Raw genomic sequence first — 25,269 nt, forward strand, 5'->3', positions numbered from 1 at the left:
GAAATTATTATTTAAACCAATTGTTTAATTTTTTTGCATCCTTAAAGATATTTGATCAATTATATCTCTGTACAGCTGAGGGGAAAAGTTCAAAGACTTTTGGTGACACGTGTGTGTAGAGAACTGGAAAACGGACAGCAGGCGTGTTCTTCAGCTCACGAGCTATCTCACCGAGTCCATGAACCGCGTGCCGGCCATAGCACGGGAGAAAGTAACTCTATAACGCTGAGGGGCACATCTCCGTAGGGTTGCCTCCTGAACACTTAGAGGGTTTAGGTGAGGTAAGCAGATTTTGCACAAATGTCCTACTGAGATCACTGAGCACTCACTACGGGCAAGGCTTTATTCCACAATCTTCAGGGAGGTGGAGCTAATGAGACTTCTGGATTGGTCCTTTGGAGATCCTGACTTCAAAGGGGCTCTGTGGATGGTCCTCAGCCCGGGGCCTGTGCCACACAGTCACATGGACATAAGGGGACAGGACCCTGGAGTGTTACTCCATGGGATGCAAACCCTGGGAAGGACTCCTTGTTGAAGGGACACTCCCAAAGCTGTCATCCCTAATGGCCATTTCCCTCTTTTGAGCCCCTTTCCCCTCCAATATTGTAGGAACCACAACTTCATCCTCTTGGGTACCTCCCACTCCCATAGCTCCTCCATGTGAACGTACCCAATGATGACTTTTACCAGATTAGATCACTTTTACTTAGTTGATTTGGTGGGGTGAAGGGAAGGGAGCCATGTTCCCTAAGAGAGGGTGCTAATGCCAGGGCTGAGGGAGAGCGTGGGGACCAGGACCCTAAACTTCTCAAAGGGTCAGAAATCCCCGAATGCTTCTGTGCAGTTCTTGGGAAAGAGGATGAAGTTGGCCAGCTGCTGCTGGCCCAGGTCACTCTTTCTGCCTTTGGTGCCTCTTCACCCAGGGCATCTGTGTTCTCCCAGATGGGTTCCGCCACCAGCCCTGGTGCTCCGTGCCTTAGCTTCTGTTCGCAAAGAGCTAGCCGTCCTGGCTGAAACCTGGCCTGTCTTGCTCAAACGATCTTCACAGTGGCTCACTCTGTGTTTCTAGACCACTCCCTTTGGCCTTACTCTAACGTTGCTACACTGAGAAAAGAGCTGAGAAAACTTGGCATCACGGTGACTTGTAGACTTGCCACCCACCACAGGAAGTGGATGTGGCACTGGGAAAGCAGGCTGGCCCTGCCCACAACACGTAATTACTGGGTTTCATATTTGCATGGTCCCAGCCACTGCCAGGTCTCTTGTACTCGTAGGAGCCAGGACATAATCCCCCATCCTTTCTTCCAAAACAAACCCAATGAGCCTTTATTCTGTGTGCTGATTTCCTTTGATGAGGTTTTCCAGGGCCCGGTGGATGACTCTGTTCCCTCACCTTGGCCTCTAATTACTGCCCACACTCGCTTCCATCTGTTGTGGTTTCTGAGCTGGGAATGGAAGTGTACTTGGATGTTTTATCATTGCTTTGGAACACAGGCCTAGAAAAGCACAGTGTTCCCTGTAATTTCCACTCCTTTGGATTTCTATTCAGCCTTGGTTTTTGCTGAAACAGCACACGAGGCAAAGACTAGACAAGGTATGGGCACCTTCCCAAAGTGCCAGCAACCTCCCTGTCTTATCAAGAGGGAAATCAAATGATAGAGCAAGTTTCCATCTTTAATCTGCCATCAGTCAGCAAGGAGGTATGCACCGACACACCGTCAGGAAGCCAGAGGGCAAAGGAGGTTCCCAGAGGTACAGGCATGCCCTCCGCCCCCAAGGAGTTCGCCATGGAGACTGTGCATCAAGCCTGCCCTCCCGGCAGACCCAGGTGGCCAAAATGAGCGGGTCCAGTTCTCAACCCAGGAGAACACACAGCGGCAAGACGTGATTGCATGTGTTGCCCATAGAACAACAGCTCTACACACGGAGAGCCACTGAAGGTCACTGTGGACTGGAGGGTTCCGGGAAGGTGACTTAGAAGAGGCTATTTAAACTGAATCTTAGAGGTGCCTGGGTGGCTCTGTCATTTAAACGTCTGCCTTTTGCTAAGGTCATGATCCCAGGGTCCTGGGATCAAGCCCCACACCGCCTCCCTGCTCAGCGGGGAGCCTCCTTTTCCCTCTCCCTCTGCTACTCCCCTTGCTTGTGCTCTCTCTCTGTCAAATAAATAAAATCTTTTTTAAAAAATTAAAAAAAAATAAACTGAATCTTAAAAATCAAGGAAGAGTGATTTCAGTGGAGAGGGAGGGAAGACAACAAAGGTGCCCCACACTGCATTGGACAGCGAACCCAGCACTTCCAGGCACCTGTGCTGTGACCCCTCCTTCACTTTGACCTCCTTCCAGACTTTCTCCTTCAACTGGTTTAACAGAATAACAGAGTCCTCTGAGGCTGCAGGCCCACCCCTAAATCAGGAGATGATCTGGACCCTTGAAGATGAAGAAGCCTCTGAATTCCAGCATCCCCAAGCCCACCCGAGTAACCCAATACATGCCTATATAGTCACTGAAGTGAAAACAGCTAATTACAGAAGCTGCAGGGGTGTGTGGGAGAGGGTGTTAGACCAAGGGGGACAGCACTGGGTGCTCAGGTCGGGTGGAAGGTGAGATGGTGCGGGAGACCCAGAAAGGGCTGCTGAAGAAGGCTGAAGGTCAGTGCCAAGACTGTCACACTGTGTACTGAGGTCAGATGGCCAAATAGCTCTGTTTGTCTCCTAGGGCGGAGAGAGGGGCAACTGGAAGGAAAGAATCAGGGTTGATCTGACTCACCCTTCGGGCTCTGCGTTGAGCCTTCATGGTCTAACAAGATTTCCTCTGAGGTAAGAGAATATACCTTGCCTCCCTTCCACAGCTACAAGGGATTTCAAGGTCAGAAACCTGTGCAAGGAAAGAAAATACCAGGAAAGACAGGTGTGGTGAGCTCTGTGACCTTGGGTCGCTAGTCAGTCTCAGAGCGTCTGAGGTATGTCCCTGACAGTGACCTCAGGTTAGACCTCGGGTCCCAGCCAGCTCCCGCCTCAGCACCTGGCTTCCCCTGCCTGCACTCTTGGCAGCACTTTCTCTCCTTGATCCGAGTGTTAACAGCAGCCCAGGCAAGACAGCCCCGTCCTGGACCTGCCCAGGCCCTTCCCTGGGGTCAGCACCAGGGAGGAGGGGGAGGGGAGGAAGCCGCAGCAGCTGGGCCGGTGGGACCGGTGAACCCAGCCGAGGAGCGGAGGACGTCAGGAGGGTTCCGGGCCTGAGACGGGGGCCCTGGGGCTGTTAGCCGGCCTGGGAGCTGGCAGCGTGTTGGTTTGCGTGTGGGAGTGATTTTTTTGTTGATATCCATGTGTGTACGCATCAGGGCTGGGACTCTGAGAGGGCATGTCTCTACTGTTCACCGCAGTGTGCCTAGCGAGAGGCATCATCGGGGCACTGCCAGGAGGGGGGGCCCCACAAAGCATCTGTTCTCGGAGAGAGAACATTGCGTGCCCGAGGGCAGGAGGTCCTGCTGGTTTTTTACTGCTGTATCTTCTGCGCTTGCCTGCCGTGTAGTGGACACCAAACAAATACTTGCTTGTTGAATGAATTAACCATTTAAAAATCACGATCAAGGCTAGAAGCCTTTTTTTGAAGGTTGTCATCTGGGGAGCGCTGGGGCAGAAATTTTGCAGAGCCTGAATTCAAGATCCATCCATCTGTTTATTGAACACCTACTGTATGCCCGGCACAGGGATAGATGTTTGAGGTACAGAAATGAATCAGGTATGATCTCTGTCTTCAGAAGGGTCCCAGGAGATTTGAAACAAATTAATGGGGAAAAATGCCGCTGGAATTAGGTGGAACCAGAGAGGAAGTCGGCAGAAATGGATTGAAGCATGGGTGGTTGCATCAGAAGTTCCTCTCAGCCTAAATTTCCTGACCTGCAATGGGGGGATAATAACCGCTTCGGTTTACTGCAGGGGTTGTTGCGAGAATTCGATGAGCTATCGCGTGAAGCTGGCGCAGCGCAAGGTGTGGCACGCAGGCGCAGGGGCTCCCCTCCCCAGCAGCGTGTGTCCCGCAGGGAGCAGGTGCTCACCAACGGCTCCTCAGACGAGGGACCCAAGCGGGGTCTTTGGGGATGACGGCATGTTGGCCAGGTGGGCTCAGAAGAGGGTGGGGTAGGTGGCCTGATGGTAAGGACGGGACACAGCCCGTCTAGCCCAGCAGATGACGAGGCCTCAGGAAGCCACGGAGGGGGTGTTTAAAGTAGGAATTGCCCTGACCTCCTCCCCCCCCTACCCCTCAACACACAACACACAGCAACCGGAAGGCTCTGCTCTTTTCCAAGGAATTTCTGTGGTGTCATCTGTGTATTTAGGGCCTTCTAAGGCATGATCCCCCCCCACACAGAAGATACCCACGCAGTTCAGTTGGGGGTGACGCCTTGTGAATTGTCAGTCTGCGTGAAGGAGGTACCCCCTAATGCGCCTTGGTGTCAGGCTCTGTTCTAAGCATTCTACCTCTCCTGACTCTCTTAACCCTCACAACAAGCCAGTGAGGTAGGTGCTATTATTTGCCTCATTTTTTTAATTGAGAAAACAGGGACACAGAGGGGTTAAGTCATTTGCCTGAGGCCGCACAGCTGGCTTCAAACCCGGGCGGTCTGGTCCAGAGTTGGAGTTCTTAGCCACCACTTGACGTTACAAACTGAAGAAGGGGTAGAGAATCACAATCTTTACTGTTTATGTAGGTGTAAAAATCTCTTAAGTTTGCTTTGTCAGGAGTATTAGAGACCCATATACCGCTAACCCTTTTCAGTTCTAGGGTCCTGGAGACCGAAAAATCTAAAGACTGTCTAGACACTCTTCCCAGAAAAACACATGGTTGCAAAAGTACTTTTGGGGGGTTTGTGGGTCTCCTGAAGCCCTTACAGGTCTGTGAACTTGGGGTTCACAGGTCCAAGATTTCCTATTTGGCCTGGAGACGAGGGTAGGGCCAGAGGGTTGCTGCAGAGACCGAGCAGGAGGCGGACTCAGGCGTCCACAGCAGCTCTTAGCCACCCAGCTTAGTGCTCCGGAGGTGAAAGCATGCATTTCAAACTCTGAATCATCTGGAGCTGTTTCTTTACATATTTCTGCAAGAAAAGAAGGCTTTATTTGGAATGATTCGCCAACATATTATAAATCAAGAGACCTACAACACAGACTTAAAGGAGCTACAGAAACTTACAAAGCCTAGGAACTATAAAAATAAACTATTTCCAGTGTTCCCATAGCAAGGCATGTAAACTCCACTCCAGGGAAAAGAACTAATGAAATCAACTCACTTGTCAAGAGCTTACAAATCTAGCTAATATAATGCACAGCTATTTTCTTCTTTAAAAATTGAATCAAGGAAACACATGAACAAGATTAAGAAGTAAAAAAAAAAAAATCAGAACAACCGGCAATGAGAAGCAGCAGCTGTGACTCTCCCCGCCTGGAGTCCCAGACCCTAAAGGTAACTAATTTACCCGTTCTGTTCTTACTGCTTCTCAGAGCTACGCCTTCTCTCTAAAAACCTACACTTGACTTCTGTTGTTCTGATGTGATAGCAAGGATTTAGATTATTGTCCCCGCCTCTGCGACACCTACCTCCAATGTATTTATAGGTAAACCACTATTTCCCCTCTGTTGCCTTGATTAACATTGCATCTTTGAAAAAGACAGACTTAAACCTCTTTCTCTTGCTCAATCAACTTTTGACAATCTGTTTTCCTGCTTTACAGTTGAGGAAATGGGAGGCTTAGAAAGATCATCGCTTGCCCAAGGCCACACACAGTCGGTAAGTGGATCTGGTGACAAGCCCCGTTCAGCCCCCAAGCCGGGCTGGGACTGCTGTGGTCCCAGAAACCCTGTGCCTGGCACCTATCACAGAAGTGGGATCACCTGCTATTTTTATACCTGTTACTCTGTCTTCCCAAGGATTCCGCTCTGCTAGCTAGTAAAAATACCGTGCCGGCCAGTGGAGGGGGGAGTGTTTACAGAGTAGATTGCAGGGTACTGTGTCTTGGTCCTGGAGTTCGGGGGCCCCCTCTGTGCTCCCTCATTCTCTTGCTGCAGGGAAGCAGGATGAGAAGTGGGGTATTTTACAGCTGTAGGGATGGTTAGGTAGAAGGCAGATCAGAGGTTCCCTGTTCAGCACTGTACATATTCAAGAGTGGCAGAAGAGAGCAGAGGTGTTGTGGTGACTAGCTACTTGGTGTCCATCCCAAGTCTGGCAACATGTGGGTGGTCTCACTGGGGATCTCCCCCCTCTGTGGAGCTGTGGAACCCCTGGATTTGTTTTCGTTGCTCCTTGATGGTTTAAATCCCAAATCAGACCAGAGCACACCTGATAATAGTTGTTTCTCAAGCTGTTTTCAGTTCGTCTACTACTTTATCAGAACAAAGAGGCCCATGTCAGCATCTCTGCAAGAGGATGCTGGTAAAAACCTAACAACTGGCTCTCTTGCGAGGGGGCGGTGGTGCTGATATGAAGCATTTGCTGGTTTGCATGATGTAAATCCTCCCACCATAGTCAAGTTTAAGCACCCAGCATGACTTCACTGAACAAGGATTTGGCAAGACATGCCCAGCAGCAGCTCATGATAAAGTGTTTCCACCATACAGAGGCAATAGATATGAACCGCCTCAAAAGCACAGAGAATAGTGAACTAGAGTGACATAATTAGGAAATGACGATTTTTGAGTGCAGGTGTACGTTGGAGAGACACTGAAATAAAGTGAGTATCGCAAGATAGTCAAATGAATTTTTTGGTTTTCCAGTGCATGTAAAAGCTGTGTTTACACTATGCTGTAGTCTATTAAGTGTACAACACCATGGTGTGTTTTAAAAAACCCCAAGGTAAATACCTTAATTTAAAAAAGACTTTATTGCTAAAAAATGCTAATCCTCTTCTGAGCTTCTGTGAGTCCTACTGATCACAGGTCACCATAACCAAGATCATAATAATGAAAAACCTCAAAATATGGCAAGAATTACTAAACAGTGACACAGAGGCATGACGTGAGCAAATGCTGCTAGAAATATGTTGCTGATAGACTTGCTCAATGCAGGCTTTGCCACCAACCTGCAACTTGTAAAAAGCGTAATGTACTTGCAAAGCTCGGTCAAATGAGGCATGCCTGTATTTATTACTTTTTGGAAAAAATGTATAATTTAGTTCAGTGTAAGTTTTTGTAACTTAATTTTTAATAATGACTGTATTTAACAACTGGCTCCTAAAATTCCTGAAAATTCAACAGCCAGCTCTGGTGAGTTTGCACCGACACTTCCGGCATGCCCCTGCTCCTGGGTGACTTGGGAAGCTGCTGGCTGGGCCAAACCAAGGAGTGAGGAGGTTGGGATCTAGTATAAGACTGGACTATTGTATAAGTGACCAGCCCAGAAACCATAAAATATCCAGGAGGTTGGACTCTGGTGGCACTGAGACAGAGGAACAGGGGAGACCAAAATGTCTGTGAGACTGAGTGGAGCTGGGCTGCAGTCTTCTTCAGTATGCTCAGATATGCAGAAAAGGGCAACATTCTTTGTGACCATTCTTAACTTCCTCTATGGCCTCTGTTTCCTTTGGGGGACAGAGATTTCCATTTGTCTATGAGAGGGAATTCAAGAGACCCCATTTTCTTTTAGCTTAGAATAATCTCTCCAGGGTCTCTCAGCCCCTCTTTTTTTCTTTTCTTTTCTTTCTTTCTTTCTTTCTTTCTCTCTCTCTTTTTTTTTTTAAAAGATTTTTTATTATTTGAGAGAGAACAAGCGGGAGGGACAGAAGGAGAGGGAGAGAGAGTTCTAAGCCGACTCTGCCAGCTGAGCGCAGAGCCTAATGTAGGGATCGGTCTCACAACCCAGAGATCATGACCTGAGCTGAAACCAAGAGTCAGATGCTCAACCGACTGAGCCACCCAGGCGCCCCTCTCAGCCCCTCTTGAATGCAGATCTAGTCTTCCCGATTTCTCCCCATGTACCTTGCGCCTTTAGCAAAGATGGTGTATTAATTTGCTAGCACTGCTGTTACAAAGTACCACAGCCTGGGTGGCTGAAACAACAGAAATCGATTGTCTCACAGTTCTGGAGGCTGGAAGTCCAAGGTCAAGGTGCCTGTAGGGTTAGTTCTATCTCCCACTTTCCCATTTCATATAAGGATACAAGTCATGGACTAGGGGCTCATCCTATCCAGTATGACCTCATCTTAACTAATTACATCTGCAACAATCCAGTTTCCAATTAAGGCCACATTCTGAGGTACTAGGGGTGTGATACTGTGATTTATAGTAAGAAGTATATATTTGGCCTTTGTCCTGTTTCTGGCACAGAGCTCCTAAAACTCTGGGAATTTCCCAAGTGATGAGAGCAATAAAGGTGTCCTCTGTTGTGTTAATGAGGTTAAGTTTTGGACCACACCTAATGATGGGGGCTGGTTGCCTATGGAGCCAACCATGTGATTAGAGGGCTGGAACTTACAGTCCCCCCCCCCCCCCCCCCCCCCCCCCCCCCCGCCTCTGGTGAGCGGAGAGGGGCTGGAGGTTGAGTCAGTTGCTAATGGCCAATGACTTAATCCATGGTGCCTATGTAATGAAGCCTCCATAAAACCCCAAAAGGATGGGGTTCAGAGAGCTTTCAGGCTGGGGAGACTCAAAGACAGTAGCGTGCTCAGAAGGGGCATGGAAGGTCCATGCTCTTTGCTCGTATGTAACCCTATGCAAGTTTTCCATAAATAAACTGTTTCCCTGAGTTCTGTGAGCTGCTCTAGCAAATTAACTGAATCCAAAGAGGGGGTCACTGGACCATCCAGTCAGAACACAGGTGATGCCCTGAGCCTGCAATTGGCATTTGAAGTATGGGAGGGAAGGCAGTGTTGTAGGACTGAGGCCTTACCCTGTGGAACCTGACGCTACCTCTGGGTAGACAGTGTCAGAATTGACTTCAAATGTTGGCTGCCCAGCTGGTGTTGAATTGTTCGGTGTGTGTGAGAAACCCCTCTCCCCACATTGGGTGAAGAAATCTTAATTGTAATTTTGTTCCTGTTTATTTTTAATTTTGCTTCACTGGAAAGGAAGGATAATGCTCAGTTTTAAATGTTAAAAGTGTACAAGTTGCTTTGTTGCAATAAAACTAAATGTGTATACACACACACACACACACACACAGAAATCTTATTAAAGGGTTAGGAATTCAACAGATGAGTTTGGCAGAGGACCCAATTTAAGCCATAACAAATGGTATTTGGCCGCAGGAGCATCTGAGCGGGAATGGATACGCAGGCTTCCTCCTGAGGGTGGGGACGGGTCGGGGACTGTTCCTCCACGTTCTTCTTGGTCTTCTCTGTAGAGCAGCTGGTTTGATCTGGTTTTTGAATCCTCAGTGCCTGCCCAGTGCTCACTCAGGTAAAGCTGGTCTCACCTGGCTTTCTTGGCTCCTTCATCAGTAGTCCTTCTGGTCATTTGGTTCTTAGAGATGGTAGCCTCTCATTATCCCTCAACTTTCTGTAATCTACTGGTTCAAAGCACCTACTCAGGCCCCTTGGGAGAATGGGGCCCTTGGCTGCTGTTGCACTCCCACTGGAGAGTTCAGGGCTCTGTGAGACCCCCTTGCAGCCCACCTGTCTCTTCACCATCTTCAGCCTGGGTGGCCCATGTTGGATGTGGGCCTTCCCTCCTAAGGTGCCCACTGCTCTGGGAGTCTCCTGGGCTGACCCAACAGGGTTTCAAGCCCAAATGGGGACTGGGACTTGTCCCCCACCTCCAACACACATACTATTTGCCTCTCCTCCTCTTCTCTCCTCTCTTTCTCACACTAGAGGTGTGATCTACTTTTGCCCTAGGTGAGTGGATATTTAAGTTAGCTCTCCCTACGGCTTGTAGTAAAAGTCAACATATAGAACTCTAAGCAATAATTTTTTTGGGTATGTACATATTTGATATATATGTATGTCATATATATGTTTAGAATTTTATATATTTAATACTGTTCTAATGTATTATGTGCTTTATAAAACATATAACCCCAAATAGGCATTTTTAAAGGATAAGATAAAAATGAAAATAGAAGTGCTAATAGTTTTTTCCTGCACCCAGTGTGTTGTCTTGTCACACCCCACTCCAGAGGCCACTGTTCACTACTGTTGTCTTGCAAGGGATTAAGAAAAAAAAAAAAAGAATTTGGCAGCCAGAGCTGAGCAATGACCTGGTTTTTCTCTTTGGCATCTCCCTTTCCCTGAAGCATGGAAACCTGTTGATTAAATGGGTGGAGAACCACAGAGCACCATGATTTAATCGGAAAGAGAACACACCAGTTTAATATATATTCAGAGGTATCATCCCCATTACATGGGAACCATGCCATGGGCTGGCCCTGATCACCAAGGCGGGAGAGCAAAACAGGCTGCCTTTGTGGGGCATACAACATGCCCTTTGTCATCACGTGAAGATGGATGGGTTAATGCTCGTTGTGCCTGCCCTCTCTGAAGCTACAGGATAGCTAGGGTGTCCACCAGCACGAGGAGTGTGTGGGCACCCAAACCTGAGTGTGTGTTTGTCATGGGGGCGGGAGCCAGCAGGACGTGGGTGTGGAGCAAGGCGAGGAATGCTAAGTTCTATGTGCTGGGAATTTAGAAGGACATAGAATCGGAATCAGGGCTTAGCTGTGATGACCGTGTGTCGCAGAGGCTAACCAGACCTCTCCTTTTTGAATAGTGTATTGCATTGTGTAGTAGTCGCCAAGAATGAATACCAGTCCTGATCTAGCTAGCGAAATAGAAAATCCTTCTCACTATAGCATCTGAGAACCCAGGAGGTCGGGGGAACGTTTCCAGGTTTCCCTTGCTATCTGAAAGTAGGCAGTTCTTTGAAACATTTTGTAAGCAGAAATGGCCCAGAGTGAGGAAGGAATAACCATGGATTTATATGGCAAAAGTTCTGAGCGTTCCCAGACCCAAAAAATCACCTCTCCTAGGCTTTTCTGATACCTTAGGACCCATCTTGCTAACGGATGCACAGATTAAATCGCGACAAAGCCCAGATGCTCACACAGATACGGTTCAAAGCTTTGGTGGTCTGGTGCCGAGATGCTGAGCATGACGGGGCCTCTTGCTGCAAACAAATGTGAACGTTATTTTTGCTTTTTGTAGTAAAAGCAAAAATGGTCTTCAGATTTCTTTCAGTTAGCGAAAACAGGTACTAACGCCAGTCTTTTTATAAAAGCGAAGTAGCAGAACACGGATTTTCAAAAGCAGGAAATACCTGTATGAGAATTCTGTTCTTTTCATTTTAATAAAGACCTGCCACAAATATTATGGGGACTTTTGGAGATTTCCAGTAGCTGGTCACATCCCCATGATTTGTGATGTTGGTTTACTCTGGCAGACCTGCACTGTGGTCAAGGAGAAAAGGCCCAGAATTCTGGTTTGAATCCTGGCTAGTGCTTGTAAGTTTGGGAATCTTGGGCAAGTGAACGTTGTGAAGCCTCAGTTTCCTGTTGGTAAAATGGTCTAATACTAAACAAAATGATGTATACAAAGTGTCTGTTGCACCACACGGCACACGGGGGGCATTTAACGATCCTGATAAAAGTTAGTTGCTAATAGGTAAAGGCTAGACTTATTAAAGTCCTCCCCCCCAAATTTACTAGCACCTCCTGCCTACCTCAGGCCTGTCCCTCCAACCAAAACTCTGAGATGTTAAAAGTGGCCCATTTTAAAAACAAAATTTCTAGAAATGTTTAGCTTTCCTTTCTTTCTTTCTTTTTTTAATATGCATATTTTTAATTTTAAATACAAGCGAACCCCCAGCGTGGGGCTTGAACTCATGACCCCAAGATCAAGAGTCGCAAGCCCTACCAACTGAGCCAGCCAGGCGCCCCACCCAGTGGGTAGCTTTGTAATTAACTTTTATATTAATACAGTTTGTACATGTAAAAATGTTTTACATTATCATTAGGAAAATCACCAGAGAGTTTCTTTTTTTTTTTAAACTAATTAATTAATTTCTTTGAGAGAGAGAGAGACAGAGACAGAGGATGAGCAGGGGGAAGAAGGCAGAGGGAGAAGCAGGCTCCCCGGTGAGCACTGACCCCCCTCCCCACACACACACCTTGTTTACATTTTCAGTAGGAAGCTCTGGAAAACCTGACCATTCTCAAAATCAAAAGAAGTATATTTTCAATACTACGACTTCAGGCTGTGTGACAGATGGTAGAAGGAAATATTTAGATGAAGGCTGTGGCGGGGGAGAGGAGATACTTCCCACTGTTGAACTTGCAGGAGCTGCCGGCTGGGCATGCGGCGCAAACCGGCAAACACCCCCCCCCCCCCCCCGGGCAGCCCTGGAATGTCTTCCTCACCCAAACAGCCGCCGCCGTTGGTGACTCCACCGTTGGTGACTCCTTCGGGCCCCAGGGTTGTCCTCAGACCGGCTCCGTCACAGCATCCCCTTGGAAGCACGCGCAGTCCTCCCGGGACGTGGATGCGGGGCTGCCTCACTGGTTTCGCGGAGCAGGTCATTACGGAAGTGGGGCGGCGCACTGGTGACGGGATGGAGGGACAGGTGGGTGACGCGAGGATTGGAAATAATTGGAAACAGCCCCACGGGTGATTCTGGAAGGACGGATCCCTGGGGAGCATCATAGTGAGGGCCTTGAGCAGCCAAAGACAGCTGGTGACATGAGAAAGGAAGGCAGGTGCTCTTACTTCTACCGTTTTCACAAAAGCCTACCCTGCTTATTTTTACTATAATGCTTCAGACATAAACTGTAAAAAAAAAAAAAAAAAAAATCAATTGAAAAAAAAAAAAGAAAGCTTGACTCAGCTAGGTGGAATGGTCTTTCTGCTCCCACAAATTTGTCTTCGAGTCCCTTCCCAGGCTCTCAGCGCAGACCCTGGTGGGCTCCGCCAGTGTGGAAAACACTGCCACCTGCTGGGCCTTTTGAGAGTGTCAGCCGACCCTGTCCATCAAAACTAGTCCCAAACTTCCCCAGGGCCCTGGGTGTCAGCCCCTGCTCCACCTTCCTGGTTCTCCGGAAAAACAAAACATAACAAACATGCACACCGGGACTTGTGACCAGAATGTGCCCAGGAGAGCTACAGTTGACACAGTGGAGGAGAAAGTCTACAAGGATTTTGGGGGGGGGGGGGCGGGGGACCTTGGAGGCCACTTTCTCTTTGGCACTACTATCACCCTGTTTCTGGCCTCTGGATTTTAATTTAAGCCACTGATTGAGGTTCAGATGTGATTTAACAGCACATGGGGAGAAACACCTTAGAAATTTATTGAAGCAAAACAGAACAAAAAGTGGAAAGGCTGTCTAAGGGAAAAGCAGAGGGTGGGTGTGGAGCCGGGGCTGTGAGAGCTGCTGAGAGCTTCTGTTAGGAAACCCTTAGCCAAACATCTGCTAAGGAGTGCATAAGAGAAGAGCAGAGGAGCGGAGACAGAGGGACGGGGAGAGAAAGTGGGAATAAAGTTCCTTGGAGCTGGGAAATGACCTTATGAACTGTCCTTCCTTCCACAAATGCTTTCTCTGTGCTAGACATGGGGTGAAAGGGGAGGCAGAGGCAGGTGCCACCCTCTGGAAGGGAAACTCAGGGCCAGTGACTGCTCCTTGGAGGCTCAAAGCCTTGCAGGATTGAACCTGAGCCCAGACCTTGATAGGCGTCATCCCACATCCTCCTGGCACATGTGACAATGGGCAGCAGCCCGTTCATATTCAGGTTTCTCCTTTGTTCACAGCAGTGCAGTTTCGGAGCATCCCAGCTTCAGAATCCTTTAACCTAAACATGTCAGATGTGCTCTCGAGAACAAACGAAATCATGTCTGTGTAAAATATAAAACAAGAGCATATCTGATCACCACAAACACAGTTAACTGTGTCTTATATTCATTGTGGACAGACTAAAGACCCCCCTCAGATTCAACCAATCAGGACTCCTCTCTGCCCAGCACCAGCCCTCAGTGTTCAGTGACTGAATCGTGGGCTTAGCCACTGCCATTTTATAACAAATTAGATTAATTGAGAAAGCAAATCATTTGTGTCTGGTAACAGCAATTACACAAAACATGAGATTACAGCATTATGAGAGTGAAAATATTGAGTCAGGTCCTTCAAAGATAAAGTGACTTGCTGATGTGTGACTTTAGCCTTGGGTACTTATAATAAAAATGAGGGGTGGGGTGGGTCGTATTGTCTGCAAGTTCATTAGGAGATATGTGGTTTATTTCTATGCCAATCGAAAACCATAGAAACAGGGGTTCCTGGGTGGCTTAGTCGGTTGAGTGTTTGCCGTTGGCTCAGATCATGATCCCAGATCCCTGGGGTCAAGTCCCGTGTCGGCTCCCCACTGAGTGGGGACCTTGCTTCTCCCTCTCCCTCTGCTTCTCCTTCTGCCTCTCCCCTTTGTTTGTTCTCTCTTTCAAATAAATAAATAAATAAATAAAATCTTAAACAAAATAAAACCATAGAAACATAAGCATAGTTTGGATGATCTTTACGTCCACTGTGGAACAGGATTCCACCATGCAATTTCAAGGTGATATTTTGCATGTGTTTTGTGATCACTTTGAGGCCATGTGATTATCCAAAGTAACAGAGTGTAACTATCGATGCAGTCTTTTTTTCCAACTAGAGCATTCTGAATGACTCCTCAAGTTATATTAGCTAAACACTATCTTAAGATGGAGAACTTCAGAGTTCCTTGCAGCATACTGAAGTGACAGGGTAAGTCCATGAATGTTAAAATCTAAATGTAGTGTATGGAAGAATCCACTGTGTTCCCTAAAACTTCTTTCCTTTTCATCCCGAGCACTCCCTTGGTTTTCAGTGTGGCCATATGACTGAGTTCTGACCAATAAACTGTAAGTGAGAGAGGCCAAAATAGATAAGAAATGGGTCAATATCGCTGAATAGAGAGCCAGTATACAAAAGTCAGTTGCATTTCTTTACACTAGCAACAAACAATTTGAAAGTGAAATTTCAAAAAAGCAGTTCCATTATCAATAATACCAAAAAAAAAAATCACTTGAGAAGAAATGTAACAAAAGATGTGCAAGGCCTGTGTACAGAAAACTACAAAGCATTACCAAAAGAGATTAAAGAGGGGAGAAAAAAAGGGTTATATACCATGTTCACGGATTGAAAAAATTTTGTGCAGCTGTTGAGTCTCCCCAATGTTATCTGTAGGTCCAATTCAATCCCAAGCAAAATCCCCACAGACTTAAATGTGTGCGTGTAAAAAGTAACAAGCAAATTCTGAAATGTCAAGTGCCACAACAGCAAAGACAATCTTGGGTAAGAACAAAGTTAGAGGACGCAAATTACTGAATTTTAAGCTACCCTAATCAAAACTATGCAGTATCAGTGGAAAGATAGAAAATTGACCAAAAGAATAGAGTCCCCAAATTGACCCCCACATATATAACCACCTGATTTGCAACAAAGTTACGTTGCCATACAGCAGGGGAAGGATGGTCTTTTCGGTAAATGCTGCTGATTCAAGGGATATTCAAATGGGAAAACATCATACCAAACACGAAAGTAAATTACGACTAAATTATGGACCTAAATGTGAAAGGTAAAAGAGAAAAGCTTCCAAAAGATAACAAAGGGAACATAGAAGAACGTGTTCATGACCTTGGGATAGGCAAAGATTTCTTTAACTGGACACAAAAAGTACTACCCCTACAAGAAAAGATCGATACTCCATATCTCATTAAGATTGAAAACTTCTGTTTATAAAAAAAACAAACACAAGGAAGCAACACTGCAAGCCACAGAGTGTGAGAATATAATTGCAATTCATAAAGTGACAAAAAATTCATATCCTGAATAAGAAAAAGACAGACTACATAAAAGAAAAGTAGGCCAAAGACTTGAATGGAAAATTTGCGAAAGAGAAGACTGAAGTGGCCAATGAGCCTTTTAAAAGGTGCTCAAATTACATTAGTCATTAGAAAAATGCACATTAAAACCACAGTGAGAAAAATCAACTAACCCATCAATCAATCCATGAGGAGATACCACTGCACTCACACCAGAATGGCTAAATGAGAAAGATGACAATACCAAATGTTTGCAGGGACATGGAGCCATTGGACGTCTCATGCAATGCTGGCAGACATGTACCTTTGCGTAACCGCTTTGGAAAAGTATTTGGCAACATCCACTGAAGTTTTATGTATGCCTGTTCCCTGACCCAGCATTTCTGCCTCTAGGTGCATACCCTACAGAAACGTATAGATATGTGCACCTAAAGATACATTCACGACAGCTTTGTTGATAATAGTCCCAAACTGAAAACAGTGCAAATGCCCATTAGCAGTAGAGTGGACAAATTGTGGTGTAATCACGTAATAGAGTATTACACAGCAACAAAAGAGAATGAACTATTGTTCCAAGGCACAATAGGGAGGAATCTCACAGACACGCTATTGTACAGCTGAAGTGGGTGTACCTTGCCTGTGCTCTCTTTCCTCATCTGCCAACGAAATAACAAGGACTCCAAGGATCTCAAAGAGGGTGGAGCTGCAAAATAGAGCTTAGGGAACCCCGATTGATCATGTGAAGGCTTAGCTGGCCAGGAATATGCACTTTGTATAATGTTTTGTGGTAAGTGAGAATTTGGGGTGAATCTGTTTCAGCAGCCAGCATTACTTATCCGCAGTGGGACATAGTGCAATTCGGAATTAAATGGTAGCAGGTGATACCACCAGCATGTGCTGGAGAAGCTCACAGGATAGAGAGGTCACCAGGAGCTGGGGTTGTCAGCAAAGACCTCTTCCCCTTTACAAATGGAGGGCGGGGATTGGCTAAGTCGGGGGAGAAATCCTTCCAGGTAGGGGCAGAGGCTTGGGGGCTGATGCTGATGGAGGGTGGGCGGAGAGCATCCCGATCCTGCAGGTGGAAGCTGGTTAGAGGCAGCTTTTGCAGGTGCCCGTGTCATCCACTGAAGGATCTTGGAAGAGAAGGGTCAACGGCTAGTCTTTCCTCAGTCTGAGGCCCACAGTTTGAAATGACATATTTAGCCTACACGTTCAGGGCAGTTCCCAGTGAGATGTACGTAATGCCTTTCCTCTGACAACATGCTCCATTGTCTTCTGTCTGTTTCATAATCATCTACTTTTAAGAGAATTTATGGAGCCTGATGAATAGCTTAACATTTCTTTCTTTGAACTCCCAGATGTTCCAACCCGATTCCAACTTCCAGTCAGCGTTCCCAGCCCTTCACCAGAGCTGTCCGTAACGTTCTAATACTCCCTGGGACATTCCTATTTCCTGCTGAGAAATAAGAAAACAACAATGCTTCCCAAAGGCTGGTAGGCCTCAGCCTCGAGGCCTGGAATCTCCATTTTAGGAAAAGTGTTTCCAAGGGTGTCAAGCTCGGAAAGGAAATGGGCCTGTGAGCCTCCTGGGAAAGAATATGAGAACCCACCATCAGGATTTCACTGCATTCCTCAGCAGCACGGGGCTGCCTAGGAAGTTCATTTTGATTAAAAAAAATACATCAAAATGAAAGTGTGTGTGTGAGTGGGTGTGTGAAACAGATCTGAGAAACGGACAGGCAAGAGTAAAGGAACTGAGTATAAGGAGAGAAGTCAAAGGCAAATAGTTTTCTTTCTTTGCAAAAAGACCTCTGCTTGTGTTCCCTCTCTCGCTGGCTGTCTCTGTCTCTGTCGAATAAATAAATAAAATCTTTAAAACAAAACAAAACAAAAAACCTCTTCAGTGCGTTTGATTTTTTTTTATTATGGAAATATTCAAACATACACAAAAATAGAGAAATAGTGTATTGAACCACTATGTTCCTGTCATTTGACTTCAAAAATATCAACACTTTGTCAGTTTTTTTCACCTTTTTGCTCTTCTCCTTTTTTTTTTGCACTGCAGCTGGAATCGGCAAACTATGACCCCATGGGCCAAATCCGACTTGTCTCCTGTTTTTGAAAATAAAGTTTTATTGGAACACAGCCTTACCTATTCATGTGTACAATACCTATGCCTGTTTTCCCATCACAGTAAGGCTGAATAGTTGTGACTGACATCATGTGGCCTAGGAAGCCTAAAATATTACTATCTAGCCTTTTACAGAAGAAATTTGCCAATCCCCACACTTGAGTCTTTTAAAGCAAATACTAGACATCATATCATTTCATCTGTAAATGCTTCAATATGAATGTCTAAAAATAAGAGCTTTATTAAAGCCATATTAATAATAGAATTATTGTATCTAAAAAAAACTAATAACTCAATTGCATCTAATACCTGATTTATGTTTAAAATTCCTTCATTATCTTGAAAATGTGTTTTTACAATTGGCTTTTTCAAATCATGATCTAAATAAGGTTCACACATTGTACTTGGTTAATATGTCTCCTAAGTGTCTCTTAATTCATTTTCATTTCTCCCTTACCACCCCTCACCCCACCTTCTTTTAATGACATTTATTTGTTGAAGAAACCAGGTCATTTGTCTTATGGAATCCACACATTCTGGATGTGGCTGGTGGCATCCTTGCTGTATCATTGAATAGGATCAGAGTGCATTTCTGTGTCTGTGTCTGGGCTATGCGAGGTGACGCGGGGAACTTCCCATTGCCTTTGCACAGGTGGTATGCAGAGAGTTGTGGAATGAGAAATCAGTGTAATTGGTCTGGTTCTACCCCTCTGGGATGTAGAGGAGAGGGTCAATTATAGTTACATTTAAGGCTCTTGTAACATAGGCCAGACCCAAGAAGAAATCAAATGTTCCTTAACTCAGCTATGTTGGAGCTTAGGTTGCAAAAGTGGTAAGAATAAAATCTTCACATGAGGAACATCAATAGAGTAATAGAAGTAAGATGCACAATGCTACCTAGAGCAATACAACATTTATAAAAATTAAAAGTACAAAACAAAACAACCCTACGTGCTTGACAAGGACCCAGGCCTCTTCCAGCACCCACAGCGAGCCCTAGAGTGGGTGCCTAAGGGAAGGAGGCAGGACTGGGAGGGACCACTGATGAGGAAGAGGAGAGAGCAAGCGAGAGAGGAGTGGGTAGTATACTGACCCTTGATGGCGGGTTGCCCTGAACTGTAGAACGATTAATTCAACTCTGCACCAAACCAATAAACCAACCCTAAGGGATTCTTTTCCTCACAGGAGATTAGACTGTATGGTTGCCAAGGAAAGCCAATGCTCATTTTGGAGTGACTTGGCTGTGTTTTTTGGAAAAGTGGTGAGTGAGCTGTCACACCTCGGGCTGGTGAGGAGACTGAACTGAAGTGGCATCCCCCACTGCGGGGCCACCCTGTCCCTCTAGGGTCATAAGGGCTCAGGAGATGGCAAGGTCCCAGAAGAGAGCTTCTGCAGTGGCAGGGTGAAGCCCTGGACCAGAGGACACAGAAAAGACAGCTGCCTGTAAAGAGGGGAATTTGGAGTACAGCGAAAGAAGTTTAGAGAAAATAACCCTACAGGACGACCTTTTTTGAAGGCCTAGGTCTCTGGTATGGGTTGAATTGTGTGCCTCCCCCTAAAAAAGAGATACATGGAGACCTAATCCCCAGGACCTCAGAATTATTTGGAGATAGGAACTTTACGAGGATCATCAAGTTAATACCAGGTCATTAGTAGAGCCCTAATGCAGCATGATTGGTATCCTTATGAAATGGAGAGATTTGAGACATGAGCACAAGGAGAACATGAGGAGAAATTGGAGTCACGCTGCCAGAAGCCAAGCATCTAGGACAGAGGCCTGGGACAGATCTTTCCCCAGAGCTTTCAAGGGAGCAAAGCCCTGCTGACACCCTGATTTTGGACTTCTAGCCTCCAGAACTGGGACACAATACATTTCTGTTGTTCTAAGCCACCCAGTTTGTGGTACTTTTGTTATCACAGTTCTAGGAATTCAATACAGCAACACTTTTCCTTTGTGTTGTTTGAGGGCGTGACAGCACGGTATAATTAGAACCTTTGCCCATCCCATGGTTTCCTGCTCTTTGAAGAATCACCTGACCCATCCACAGAGGACCCATGCACCTCCTTGGCAGTCTGAGGAAGTTGGGCAAGGGGGTTTGTGGGCAGAGAACACTGTCAGGCACTCTGCCAGGACACTGGTGAAATGCTACATCCTATGAGGATGGGTCAGTTTCTAGACCAATCATCAAGGGTTATGGCAGTGGCAAGAAGGACCCATAGGGCTGTCAGCAGAGGAGATTCCTCTGGTCACAAAAAGAGCAATTGTCTGATTACTCACCTCGAAGTTACGCAGGATCATGAGGTAGGAAGGAGGGAGGCTGCCATACTTGAATTATGTAAAGGTATTAACACCTGGACCCCAGCGTCTTGCCCTAAAATTCTCACAGCTGGACTTACAAAGCTGGAGAATAGCCAGGAGGTTATAAATCTGTGCATGTTTTTTTTTTTAATTTGGTTATGTGGGAATGACTTTTGGCAAGTATGGACAGACATCAGGATGCAGGGAAGGGCAACTCAAAGGGCAACATTCAGGGAAGTTTAGAAGGCATTTAATAAAGAGGGTGCAAAATTCATGACCTCTCACCCTTGAACTAGAGTCTAAGGAAGGAGCCCATGGAATGAATCAAAGAAAGTGGTATGGATGGACCCCTCTCTGGAGACAGCAAGCTCCTCAGTTAGGGACCATGACCTTGAATGGCTGGGATCACTGGGTCTACTGCTAGAGGTCAGACTAGGATGTGTAGGCAGATCTGGAAACTGAAGGACAGCGAGAAGTTGTTGTTTTAATCTGCCACCATCCCTTCTCCTCCCTCCCCACTGCTTTGAGGGTAAGAGCATGCCACCTTCCTTTTGGGGAGCTCCATGTGATCCTGGTGGGGCTGTCTAGCACAGTCCCCTGCCTTCTCCTCTCTGTAGCCCAAGAGGTGGGCATGAGACCCAAGCCGAGCCAATCAGAGCCATTCCCTGGGAGTTATGTCTTCTAAAGCAGGAAATTCTTTTCTTCTTTTGTGTTGCCAAACTGGCATGATGTGAGCCTAGAGCCTCCTGCAGCCATGTTGAGCCTGGCCTAGCAACAAAGGCTGGGACACCACAGGGTAGCAAGAATCCTGATAACAACATACAGGTCACTCAGTCTGTCCCTGCCCAACATATGGAACCATGTCTGAGACCTAAGGAAAGAGAGGGCTGTGAGTAAAAACAAATTATTTCCATAAACTCTCTATAAAACTGTAGGGTAAGGGCAGTGCATTGGAGAGGAGAGAAGCATCTTTTGGCCACATGATCACAGAGCAGCTCCTCACTTTGGTCCAGCGAATTGCTCAGAAGCAATACTTGGAAGGTAGCGGCAATGTCTGGTGGGAGACTTTGGTGCTTGGCCAGGGGCATTGGCCCCTGGTGGCAACATGTTGCTGGCAGGAAACAATAGTATCTCAGAAACCATTAACGACGACCATGAGCACAGGGACACTGTACTCAGGGAGTTTCATAAACACACATGAGACATATGCCTCTTCTCCCAATTCACAAGCATACTTGTCATTTTCCTAGGGAAGTAGAGGGAATGGTTAATGTACAGAGGATCTCAGGTCTGGGTCTTGCTTCAGCAGAAGAGGTGAGAGCGGTCAGATCCAAGTATTACTCTTGCTGTGGCCTCTTTTGTGTTTATGGGTTGAGGTGGCTGGGAACCTCAGGTAGCTTTGGGTACCTCAGTAAAGGTGGGCCACTTCACAGCCAGTGGTTAGCCACACAGTAACTTACCCCAAAACCTAGAGATTTAAAAATAACAGTCATTGGGGCGCCTGGGTGGCACAGCGGTTAAGCGTCTGCCTTCGGCTCAGGGCGTGATCCTGGAGTCCTGGGATCGAGCCCCACATCAGGCTCCTCCGTTGTGAGCCTGCTTCTTCCTCTCCCACTCCCCCTGCTTGTGTTCCCTCTCTCACTGACTGTCTCTATCTCTGTCAAATAAATAAATAAAATCTTAAAAATAAATAAATAAATAAAAATAACAGTCACTGTTTATTATCTCACACAGGTCAGGTATTTCGGAGTGGCTTAGTTGAGTGGTTCTGGCTTGGGATCTCTCGTGAGGTTGCAACAAGCTGTTGGCCAGGGCTGTAGGATCCACTTCTAAGAAAGCTCACTCATGTGGCTGGCAGAGTATATTGGCTGTTGGGGGGGGGGGGGCGGTCATCTTGGTTCTCCCACATGGACTTGACCACAGGACTGCTTAAGGATCCTCACAACATGGCAGGTGACTTCCCTGAGAGCAAGTAATCCATCCAGTAGAATGAGGTGGAGGCTGCAGTGTCTTTTAGGATATAGCCTCAGCTGTTCCACCCTTTCCTTTCTGCAGTATCCTGTTGTTATACAGTTTGTCCCTATTCAGTGTAGGAGGGGACCACACAAGGGCATGGATTCCAGCAGGCAAGACTCACTGGTCCTTCTTGGAAGCTGACTGCCACAGCCAGTCTCAGCATGGAACCATATTCAAAAGAAGCACCAGGTTCACATCCAAAAGCACTGAAGTCTTTACCGAAGTCTTTAGAAGAGGCTAGGTAGAAGGAATTACATTGCAGAGTGCCCAGCAGAGGTTCTAAATTCCTCTTCATGTGTCTGTGTCCCTAAAGTCACACTCATCACAACAGCTACTCTCCAAAATCTCCTTTTTTCCAACTGACTCAAATATTTATATCTCTCCTGTCCCCCCCCACATCACTTCAGTTGTGTAGATCAAGCCAACCTCTCTCAATTCTCAACTCTCCCCTCTACCTAGAAGCTCAGAAACCAGGTGGGCAGTCATAGACACTCTTGAGTAGGTAGTGGAAGAGGGAAGGCTGGGAAGAATGACTGTCAACATTTTGTGTCTATATCACATTTATGTCCTAAGTGCCTAACATAGTGCCTGCAACATGGTAGGTGCTCAGTAAATGTTGGTGAGTTAGTAGATGGCGGCATTTAGCAAATTCTAAATGAAACTGCTGGTATTCAGTGGTAATATTCTAGCAGCAAGTTCCTATATAGAACACATAAGTGATATGGTACTATCTTGTTTAAAAATGTTCATGAGGACACCTGGGTGGCTCAGTCGGTTAAGTGTCTGCCTTCAGCTCAGGTCATGATCCCAGGGTCCTGGGATCGAGTCGCGCGTCAGGCTCCTTGCTCATCAGGGATCCTGCTTCTCCCTCTGCCTGCCGCTCCCCCTGCTTGTGCTTGCTCGCTCTCTCTGACAAATAAATAAATGCAATCTTTAAAAAAAAATGTTCACGATAGGGGCACCTGGCTGGCTCAATTGGGGGAGCGTGCAACTCTTGCTCTTGGGGTTGTAAGTTTGAGCCCCACGTTGGGTGTAGAGTTTACTTAAAAATAAAATCTTTTAAAAAATGTTCGTGATAAGAACATGTGATGTTGCTTTTCCGTGTGTGTATTTTTTGAGTGCTCTTCTGAATAACCCTCTGGAAAGCAGGATCTGTGTTTTATTTGTTATGTCCCCAAAGCCTGACGAAGCCTGGCTTGTGTAGGCAAGAGTTTTGTCAATAATTTATTAAAGTGCCAGACATTTCTCCAAGGCCAATTTATGTATGAACTCACTTTTTATAGTGACCTAATGAGGTAGGTTATATTACTATCATCCCCATTTTTCAGATGAGAAAAGGAGACATAAGGAGAGTAGGTGGCTTGCAGGATGGCACAAAACAAGAGCTAGAATTTGGAGCAGGACAGTCTCGAGCTAGAGTCTGCGACCACCCTCTCCTCTCTGCCGCATCTACAGGGTTTGAGGAATTGCATTAAGTTGAACGAGGAGATCTGTTAGACCTCTTCCAGGGAAAGCCTGTAAATTTGTGTAAGACACATAGAGAAAAACACTGAGGAAGTCCTGAAACCACCAGTGTGCTTTAAGGTGACCCATGGAGGGAAGAGAGGAAGTTGCAATGTTTCTGAGGTCATTGTTTTAGTGAAAGATGAAATATGTCCAAAAAATCAATAAACACACAAAGGATTGTTTAGGGCAGTGAAAGTACTCTGTGTGATACTCTAATGATGGATACGTGTCATTATACATTTGTCTAAACCCATCGAATGGACAGCACCAAGACTGAGCCCTAATGTAAACTATGGGCTTTGGGTGATTATGATGTGTCAGTGTAGATTGGTCACTTGTAGCAAGTGTGTTGCCCTGGTGGGGGAAGTTGATGATGGGGGATGCCCTGCCTGAGTGTGTGTATGTGGGGCAGGGGGGTAACTGGAAATCTCTATGCCTTCCTCTTCATTTTGCCGTGAACCCAAAGCTGTTCTAAAAGAAAAAGTTTTTAAAAATTACCAGCAGGAAAAAAAAAATCAATAAACACAAATAAAGCCAAGCAGCTGTGTTCGTGTTAGCATCGAAGTGGGAACCCAGCTGGAGCAAGAGCTTAGGGTCTGTCCAGCTCCACTCCCGCTCCCCACCCGCCATGACCCAGTGCTAGGTGAGTGTTTGGCTGATGTTGGCTCCATCACAAGGGAGAGCTCGGGTCCTCACAAAGCTCTGGCGTGTTGGATTCGTGTTTGGTCTCATCTGGATATTAGCGTTTTAGTGAAATTTTTGAAATCACCATGGAAACCAGGAAGCAACACTCTTATTGAGGAACCAGCTAATGGAAAGTTTTATAAAATAAGTAACATAGCTTATGTTTCAGCAGTGGGATTTGTGGCGTCTCTCCCATGGTACACAGTTAATGTGCACCTTGCTTAGGACCACATAATAGTAATTTTAGCCCTCAGAATTTTGAAACTGCATAATTTTTGGAGAAGTTTAAAAAGAATGAGAACATCATAATTTCCCATATAAGTCAAGAATTTGCAGAACAGAAGCAAAGGAAAACGGGGTTATGGAAATGAGGAACACCAGGGAGGATCTAGGCTGGCATCGGGACACAGGGCTTTGAATTTCAGTTCTGCTATTTGCACACTTTGCCTTTTCCCTGGGGCACTTAACTGTTCTGCGTCTTACTTTCCTCATCTGGAAGTTGAGAGGGTTGCCCTCGATGGTCCTTAAGGACCCACCCAGGCCTAGGTCTGAATCCAGGAGAAACGTGGTGTGGTTCAGGTTATGGTGCCAAGTTCCACATGGTTCATGTGCACAGTGAGGCCCTGCGAATGTGCTGTTTGGAGAGGCAGCTCTGCCGATGCGGGGCAGCCGGATCGTCTCCCACAGAATGTGGCAGCACGTCCCAGGAGCGGAGAAGACATGAACACGTGTCTGTGTGTCTGGGGGGCAGATCTGCCCTGTCCAGGCACTAACCAGTCTTCCCTTTTTAAAAATTTTATTTATTTATTTATTTATTTATTTATT

At 46.2% G+C, this 25,269-nt stretch overlaps 1 long non-coding RNA gene across 2 annotated transcripts; it reads left to right on the forward strand.

Annotated features, from left to right (window-relative positions):
• The first annotated feature begins 3,280 nt into the window (after positions 1–3,280).
• LOC148107684 (uncharacterized) lies at positions 3,281–17,603 on the forward strand. Of its 2 annotated transcripts, XR_015721718.1 has the most exons (4): positions 3,281–3,743; positions 5,358–5,462; positions 5,731–5,786; positions 17,167–17,603. It is a non-coding gene; the product is annotated as an uncharacterized LOC148107684 (long non-coding RNA). The 2 variants fall into 2 exon arrangements; XR_015721717.1 differs by having other exon boundaries at positions 3,281–5,462.
• The last annotated feature ends 7,666 nt before the right edge of the window (positions 17,604–25,269 follow it).

Source organism: Ursus americanus, chromosome 26 (genome assembly GCF_024610735.1).
Source record: "Ursus americanus isolate L20-20 chromosome 26, mUrsAme1.1.p, whole genome shotgun sequence".
Taxonomy (NCBI): domain Eukaryota; kingdom Metazoa; phylum Chordata; class Mammalia; order Carnivora; family Ursidae; genus Ursus; species Ursus americanus.